We start from the raw sequence: 8,616 nt of genomic DNA, 5'->3' as shown, positions 1-8,616 counted from the left end.
TATGAGATATTGTTTTGCATTAAGCTCAGTGTCAGTCTTGGGAGTTAAGTGAGTTAAAGCACGCGTGCAAACTGCCGGTTGTGTAGCAGACTGCGTTTTAAAGGTTTTTGGAGATCAGTGAAGCTTGAGTTCTTTAAAAGGAGCAGCAGCTCGTTCACAGACACTGACCGTCCCCAAGGGCTTCGCTAACTGCTTTTTTCGACTACTGCGTGAGTTGGAACAAATATATCTCCTCACTCTGCCCTCAGCCAAAACAGTCGGGAGCCTCAACTCTCTGGTTCTCCTTAGATGATCATCGGGGCTTAAATCGCTTGGACATTCTGCTTTTGGCCCGGGAACATGCAGCAAACTCCTCTGTCTTCAAGCTCACGCTGCACACTTTAACAGGCACCATACTGACAGGGTCAAAAACCAGCCTGGCACACGAGCTAGGATTAAAAGGATGGTTTAACTGAAAACTGGCCAGAAAATAAGATTCCTGTGTAGGCAATCGTGTTCTAGCAACAAACCTTTGACCTCAAGTGTTTTATAAAATGCTCAGAGGCGATACAGAAACACCTCAAACTTAACGTTTACAGAAAGTTTGAGCACTTCAGTGATTTCATGTACGATTGGAATATCTGTAGTCTTTAGTCTATTTTATGAATATAAGTGTAACAAAATGCTTTAAATACACAAAATTACCACATAACCCTGGTTTTCATCAAAAAACAAACAAACAAAAAACAGTGGGTAATTCAGTTGGAAATTCCCACACTTTGTAGAAGAACACACCAATATTTCCAATTCCGTCAGCAATAAAATTCACTGACTAACCTCTGTAAAAGCAGGAACTACCTTACGTTCCAATGTTAAAATCAATTATCAGACAGAGCTTTTATATCCATGCCTAAACGGAAGGAAAGATGAATTTTCATTTTACTTGTCCTTAAACATTTTTTTGACATCTACTATACACGTATTTGTCTTGGAAGAACGTTCACTGTCCTAAATGATTCATGAACATAATGCCTTTCTCATTTTGAATGGAGAGGGCAGTCTTTATTTCATTTTTATTTCTGCTGTCAAATGAGTGCGTCCCACATGATAGAAAATTACCAAGATCCTGTTTTAGGATGAGAAAAATAAAAAACACTTTGATCCACTGCTTGGAGATCACAAAATATTTCCGCAAAGACACCATTACACCCCTGCCTCTAATGTTGCTTTATTCCTAATGTGCATTTCTCTCCTTTTAATCCGGTAATTACATTTTGCCAAATATGCTCGCTCATACTCATACTCATTTATTTCCTTGATGAGATTTCTCTGTTTCGGTCTCTCCGTCAGCCTCTCTCTCTCCCTTCTCTTTCTGTCTTTCTTTCTGTCTGTCTCATTAAGTGCTTAAAAAGTGGTAAAGCAACCCGGGGAGAAATTAAAAAAATGCAGTGGGGAATCGTGGAAATATGAGGTTTGATTGGAGGGTTTGATCTACTCCAGTTATAGCATCGGTTTCAAGGTATTCGTTTCATATACAGTAAGAGTATGAGCTTATGAGCAGATAAAACATTCTGTACGTGAAAATTCAAGTACTTAGTCCTTAATCAGAATGTAATATTCAAAGTCATAGATTCAAGTCAATTGATTTTTTCCTCTCATTAAAAGTCTTCCAGTGTAAAAGGATAATGTAATTCAACAGGGAAGCTGCAGTTCCTATGATTATTTGATTGTTTTCATCTTGCCATGATTACATACAATCAAATTTGAGAGAGTAACATGTTAGGATGAGAGTTAAGACGAATGGGTTTAATAAAGATATTTAAACAGGGTTATGAGATCTTGTATGTTGCTCAGTACTTGGTCAGTACCGGTCAGTACCGGTCACACAATAAGGCACCTTATTGCTTTTGGGGATCTGCAAGGTGTTTGACCAATTTAAACTGGACACCTTTGATGTCACTGGTGAAAACAGAAAACAAACTGATTTTGATTAGTGGGATAAAACTTTCCTGGTGTCATGTTGCACTACATTGATTGATCTTCATCATTTTGAGACTTCTACAAATGTAAGTAATGGCTCTGACACATTACATAACTTAGACAATGACTCTGAAATAATGTCAGATCTCCATTAATAGTAGTAAATCCATAAATAGTCTCAACTGCAAGTCAATAATTGTTTTCATGTTATGGCTGATTACTGATAAATGGCTGATTCTAAAATTGTATACAAAAATGTTAAATATAAATATAAAAATACTAAAAATATATTGTTGTTTAAAAGCTACAAGTGAATTCAGACATTGCGACATTCATTTTAAGATTTGCAAAATATTTAATTTAAGTGTTATCAAATTATTCATGCTTTTAAAGATCTTTAATGATAGATATTTTAATGAGATATTAAAATAGGGCAAATTAGCACGAATAATTGAATATATAAAGCATTAGTATAAATATACCAAATATTGGCCAATACTGATAAAAATAATAATATTTTATTATGTTCTTAGAAATAAATACTTTTCATTTGCCTGAAAACTTCACCGGACCCTGAGCCCCTTTTTCCAATATTTACAGTACATTTAATAGTTATGTCTCATAATGAGAAAGTGTCAAATATCAAAATGCAAAGTAAATGTATGTTCAGTCATGAAAGACTGACTTTTATCTGTTGCTTTTCATTCCCATTGCTGCATATGTGCTTCCCTTTATCCCTTCTTTTTGCCGTATAGCAGCATATAAATTATGTTCTTGGAAATTATGTTATTGATAGACTCACGTAGTAGTATAGTAAAGAAAGCTGCCAATATATTTCAGTGTGTAGGTGTATGTATATTCATACAAATGTGTGTCCATCTCTGTTATGCCAGTTATCGCCCAATATACTGCACTTAGGATTTATCAAAAGCCAGCATAATTTGCAATTATATTTTGAATTTCACAGTGAATATCACAGTTATTGCTGTTTGTTGTATTTCTAGAAAACCAAAAGGCCCAATTAAGGTTTTATTTATTTATTTATTTATTTATTTATTTCTGGGACTTTGACACTTAAATAGCAGTACCAACTCTAATTTTTCATCATCCACGCTTTAATATGCAGGTTAAATTAGTTAATCTGTTTGTGTGCTATATTGTACAGCAAAAAATAAAATACTAGTAATATGAAATATGTTTATAAAAATCAGATAATATCTTGGTTTCCTGAAAATATGTAATGCCTCTCATGGGGAAAAACAGTCAATAAATCTTCATTTGTCATGATGTCTCTTGCAGATAGTCATTCATAACTTTAAACTCACTTCTCTCAAAAGTCTGTGTCACATTGAATAACAATGGACTTAAGCCAGTATTTATGCAATTGCCACGATTGTGAAAGTCAATAAAAGTAACCAGGGACATTTCTTTGTAAACAATTCTGTGTTGCTATAAATGAGAGTAACTCAAACTGACAGTCGTATCAAATTATGAACCAGGAAAAATGAGTGTTTTGGGAGTCTATTAAAAAAGTTTCCCCCAAAATGCAATTTTCAGGACATTGCGTGATGTATTAAAATCCTGTAACAATGAAATGAGGGAACAGCTTTGAGAAACTGACTGGCCAGAAATCCAGATCCGTTTTAACACCTTTAAACATTTCACAAATTCACTCCAGTGATAATGAACATCAGCATCTCAATTTCTCACTGGTTAAAGACATCATTATCTAATATTTGTCCATTTGACATGAGCTCGCACTTTCCTCTATATTAAGGCCTGTTCACGCCGAGAATGATAACTACAGTGCCTAGCATAAGTGAACACACCCATGCTAATGTTGACAAAAAAAAGGAATAAAAAATAATCTTTTGGAAATTGATCTTAATGCCTTCATTTAAAAAATCCATGTCTCTATGTATGGTGAAGGGAATGTGATGATGTGGGGATATTTTATTTCCAAAGGCCAAGGGAACTTTATCAGGATGCATAATATCCTGGATCCATGAAATAAATGGCCTTTAAAAATAAAAATCTGCTGTCTCTATGGGAATTTAACATTGTCCTGACTTATGCAAACTATATTTTAAGGAAGAACATTTATTTATTTACGATACATTATTCATTCACAAAGAAAATTGGTGTCCTTAAAGGTTGGATTTTTCCTCATTTTTTTAAATTAAGGCATTAAGATCAATTTATAAAAGATGATTTTTTATTCCTCTTTTTAGCCAACTTTAGCATGGGTGTGTTCACTTACAGTATGCTATCCACTGTATAAAGATAACTATATTAGTGTTACTAAACCAGCGGACGATAACGTTCTGTTTATTCTAAGCTCTAGCTTGTCTGTCACTTTAAATGCTCACGCTCGTTATAGCAGGATGGATTCTGATTGACTGTCAGAAAAAAAATCAATTCCAATGATATTGTTTCTTTCCAATTTAAGACTTGTTTTAAAAGTGAGAGCTCAAAAGGTTCTGCGTAACAGGAACGACCCGAGCCAGTCAAGTTAAGAACCACCGCTTTAGATTTAAACTTTCAAAGAGTTTCCAACCAGCAGAGTAATTAAAACGATGACAAGCGTCCTCAAGAGAGATTCATTTTCAATATCTGTGACCACTCAGCGAATCAAACTGTATCTGTATCTCCTACGCCTCGAAACAAATCACAAAGTTGTGTGGCAAAGTATACGTCGGGCTCTAGCACGCCCCAGCTGCTAATGCTTCAGCTCACTACCCCAGATTAAAACCCTTCTGTTCCCTCTATATCTGCCCAGCCAGACGTACCACTCACACAGGCCTGATCAAAACCCCCATCTCTCCCTCAGTGGGGGGAAACTGCCTCTATTCCCCCCATCTCAATCTGCTGCCGAGGACAGTTCCAGTCTCCCACTCAAGCAGACCCTGCTATTTATACGCAACCTTCTGTTCGCTAACATGGACACGGATGCACTTGTCTGGCTAATGAGCTTGGGATTTTATGAGGCAAACATCGTGGTGTACGACCCAAGACTGGGTTTCGCTTCTGCCGGAAAGACTTTGTTTTTCTACCTTTTCAGATGTTAAAGAACATAATCTTTATGAATGCAAACCATTTTTGATGGGGGTTCTTAATTGCAATAGAAACAGTCTACTCAAAAATGACCCAAACTGCCATATTTGACTTTGGATCCACAGCTACACAGTTACACTTTATTTAAGCTGTCAATGTTACAGTTTAATTATACACGCTAAGTACTGAATACTAACAATTAACTACATGTACTTACTACAGGGTTAGGGATAGGAATAGGGGTTGGTTTAGGGTTAGTTGCATGTAATTATACATAATTTATAGTTTTAACTACAGTGACTACATGTAACGTGTAACAAGGACAGTGATTTTTCAGTGAATAACATCTTAAACTTTGGTCTTTTCCTCACACAAAGTGAAGATATGGCTTTAGAAGATTTCGAATATGGTATATTATTCGTATAAACTACTTGTATGGTATTTTATTTTTTTAAACACTATATATTTCCATGTAAACTGAAGTGTTGAGGTAATTACAAGCTTTTCAATACAGCGCCACCGCTGTAAAAATTACCATGCAGTTACTAAAGCTGCAGAAATATGACATTATGGTATTTATTGTAATGTTACTATTATTAGCCTTACATTAAATATTGGGCAATATAAGGGCAAGCAAGTCACTGTTATAGAGGTCGTTTACATTAAAAATACTATAGTTTATTATTAGCAGTGTTGGGGAGTTTTAAATTGCAATATATTAATTACAATATATATATATATATATATATATATATATATATATATATATATATATATTTCTATGCAATAACTTTTCAGGACGAAGCTTTTCTAATAACCTGTAACTGCTAATTATGCAGTATATTCAAAAATATATATTATTATTTGGTTTTGTCCTTTATGTATTCATTAATTTATATATGTATCCCCATTTAAAGGTCTTTACCCCAGCAAAACATTAATAGGGACACATGTGGCCGGATGGGCTGAATTTTAGCCCCAATCCAGCCCTGATGATTCTCCTCATCTAAAGACAGACAGAAGAGCTTCTAATGATGAAACTATTTAAAGTAAACTCCTTAAGGCGGTCATATGTGCAAAAGCTGTTCCTGTTTGAAACCTTTGACCTCATATCTGGTGTTAATGCATATTATAGCATGGAATATTTTATATAGAGAGATACAATAGATTGTATGTGTGTGTGTGTGTTAAAAAATCAGTTTTAAAATGATTTCTGCGGTAGAAAGCATTATGGCACCAAAATAGGCTCTATTTGTTCTTAATGCGGGCCTGGACGAGACCTGTCTACTCCCACTCAGTATGACTGACTTGATCTAGTTTCAGATCGGAGGCAATCAAGCGGGGGAAGTTTTGATAACAAAGCCGACCCACGGTGCGGTTGAGGGGGAGGACGTCGCGTGTCACATGCTGTGTGGACTCACAGGAATAATTCAGACTGTTGAATAGCACTGTCACCCTCGCCTTCATGGCGGTCTGCAAAAACAGCTCAGGCCTGACTTGTTAATCTGCAGAAGCGATCTGTAAGAGACAGCCTAATACATAGATTGCCTAATACTGTATCTATTTACAGGTCAGCAAGCGGAAACCTATTCATAGTTTTCAGTCACTTGACTGGCACAGAGACCTGGAGGGCAAAACATCCATAGAATTACAGAACAGGTCTGTCAATTTTTCATCCGTTTCAAACCACGACTACTTAGATCACCTCTTAATAAAAGAAAAATTCTAAATATGTGAACTAAAAGCAAGTTTAGGGCACTTATGATTCATATGCAGCACCTGCTGCAATATTTCAAACACTAAAAACAGTGGGAAAAACTAAACAGAGCAAATTAGCGTGAGAGCGCAATTCCAAAAAAACGGCGATGGGAGTGGAAATTTTTGTGGGTGATCTAGTGAAAAATTAAAGAACAGACGCTGCCAGATAATTTCCATAATGACCAACGCAAAGTACCAAAGTGGCATCTGGTTTAAAGGAGCATTGTGTAATATTTAGGAGGATCTGTAGACAGAAATGCAACATAGTATACATAACCATGTTTTCAGTGGTGTACAAAGACCTTACTTAATGAACCGTTATGTTTTTATTACCTTAGCATGAGCCATTGTTGAGCTGACATGTTTCTACGGTGGCCCTGAACGGACAAACGCGTTTCGTCACTATGTTGGTCTTCATGCAAAGAAGTTAGCTAAAGTCAGCGAATCAGTGTCACTGACACAGTGCTGAACAAGTAACAATAATATTTGCAATAACATCGTTTTACTGAATAATAAAGTAAACATAATTTATTAATTTATCTTTGTAAAGAAGCCTCATTGCTGAACTGTTTACACTTTGGGGTCTCAGACAACAACATATTCTCCTGTCGGCCAACGTAACTTTTGATGGTTGTAATTCGTAACCTCAGCACTAGATGCCGCTAAAAATCACACACTGCACCTTTAAGACATGCTTTTTTTGTGTGGTAAATAATGGTGAAAATACAAGTGCAAAACCTAGTAAATAACCTTGCATGATTCATTTAAATACTATCTACACATAAATTTTGCATCTGAAAGGGAAACTCCCACAAATGCATATGCAATAAGGTCAGCCGCCAAAAAAATGAGCAACAACACCGTGTGCACACCTTTTCAGCATTAACGTTTACTGCATGTCTTTAGTAAATTCTGACAGTAGTTTTTTTTTTGTTTTTTTTTTTTTTTTTTTATACGGCAAAAGAGGGTTTAGTAAATCTGGCCCTAAAACGCTTAACATGAAAAACGCTTAAAGTGCCTAAAACAGATTCAGTATGCACCTTATTAATGAAGCATACTATACAGGCCACCAGATGAGCCAAGAATATGAATGCAACGCTCTTAAGCTTTTTCTTTATAATGGTTTTCTATGGAAAAACACTTAACGAGAAATTGCGTTACATTGATATTCTGGGTTCATCTGCTTGCCTGTTCACTCGCAGGAAATAAAAGGTACAAAAGCTGTCACTGGGATGGCCCCCTTTCAAAAGGTACACCTTTGTACCTTATATACTTTGTACCTTTGGAAAGGGTACCGCCCCAGTGACAGCTTTTGAACCTATGTTTCTGGAGTGTACATAGTATGCGTAAAGGTGTAAACTGAATTTGGTCTTTTAATATCACTGTTTTACTACATTAGTACTTGGTACAAACCGGGTAAAAATGACTGGAGGACTTCAATCCCAATTCACTCAAAGCAGCATGAATGGAGGTCGATCAACATACAAACCAGTGATTATAGTGGTCCGGCACCTGATTTATGAATATGGCCAGGTAGGAGAAGAGAGGCTACAGTTCCACATGCTGCTCTGTCACTGGGTAAAGGTTAACACAGGCCACGGGACCATCGGCCCTCCAGAACCTGCCTGACATGTCGTTCGTAACATCAGCTGGCTGAACTAGAAAGTCCATATTCTGTCAGAAACGGAGCATCACTGCAGTGACCCACGACATCTGAGGGGCTCAAGGTGCATAAGCTAATGCACACGATTCATAACGAACAATGGCAAAATAATTAGCGTCCCAATTTATATTAAGTGCTTTAAGTACTATGTACTTACATCGAATAATTAGCACAATGTACTT

The 8,616-nt window shown here is 36.2% G+C and overlaps 1 protein-coding gene across 1 annotated transcript in view; it reads right to left on the bottom strand.

Moving 5' to 3' along the window:
• Positions 1 to 8,616, bottom strand: part of csmd3b (CUB and Sushi multiple domains 3b) — a 487,110-nt gene that overhangs the window by 376,149 nt on the left and 102,345 nt on the right. The window lies entirely within an intron of this gene.

This window comes from Siphateles boraxobius, unplaced genomic scaffold (genome assembly GCF_051911475.1).
Source record: "Siphateles boraxobius isolate OS27281-9 unplaced genomic scaffold, OSU_SipBor_1 35, whole genome shotgun sequence".
NCBI lineage: Eukaryota > Metazoa > Chordata > Actinopteri > Cypriniformes > Leuciscidae > Siphateles > Siphateles boraxobius.
The sequence above is the reverse complement of the archived record's forward strand: the minus strand, read 5'-3'. Positions and strand labels throughout refer to the sequence as shown.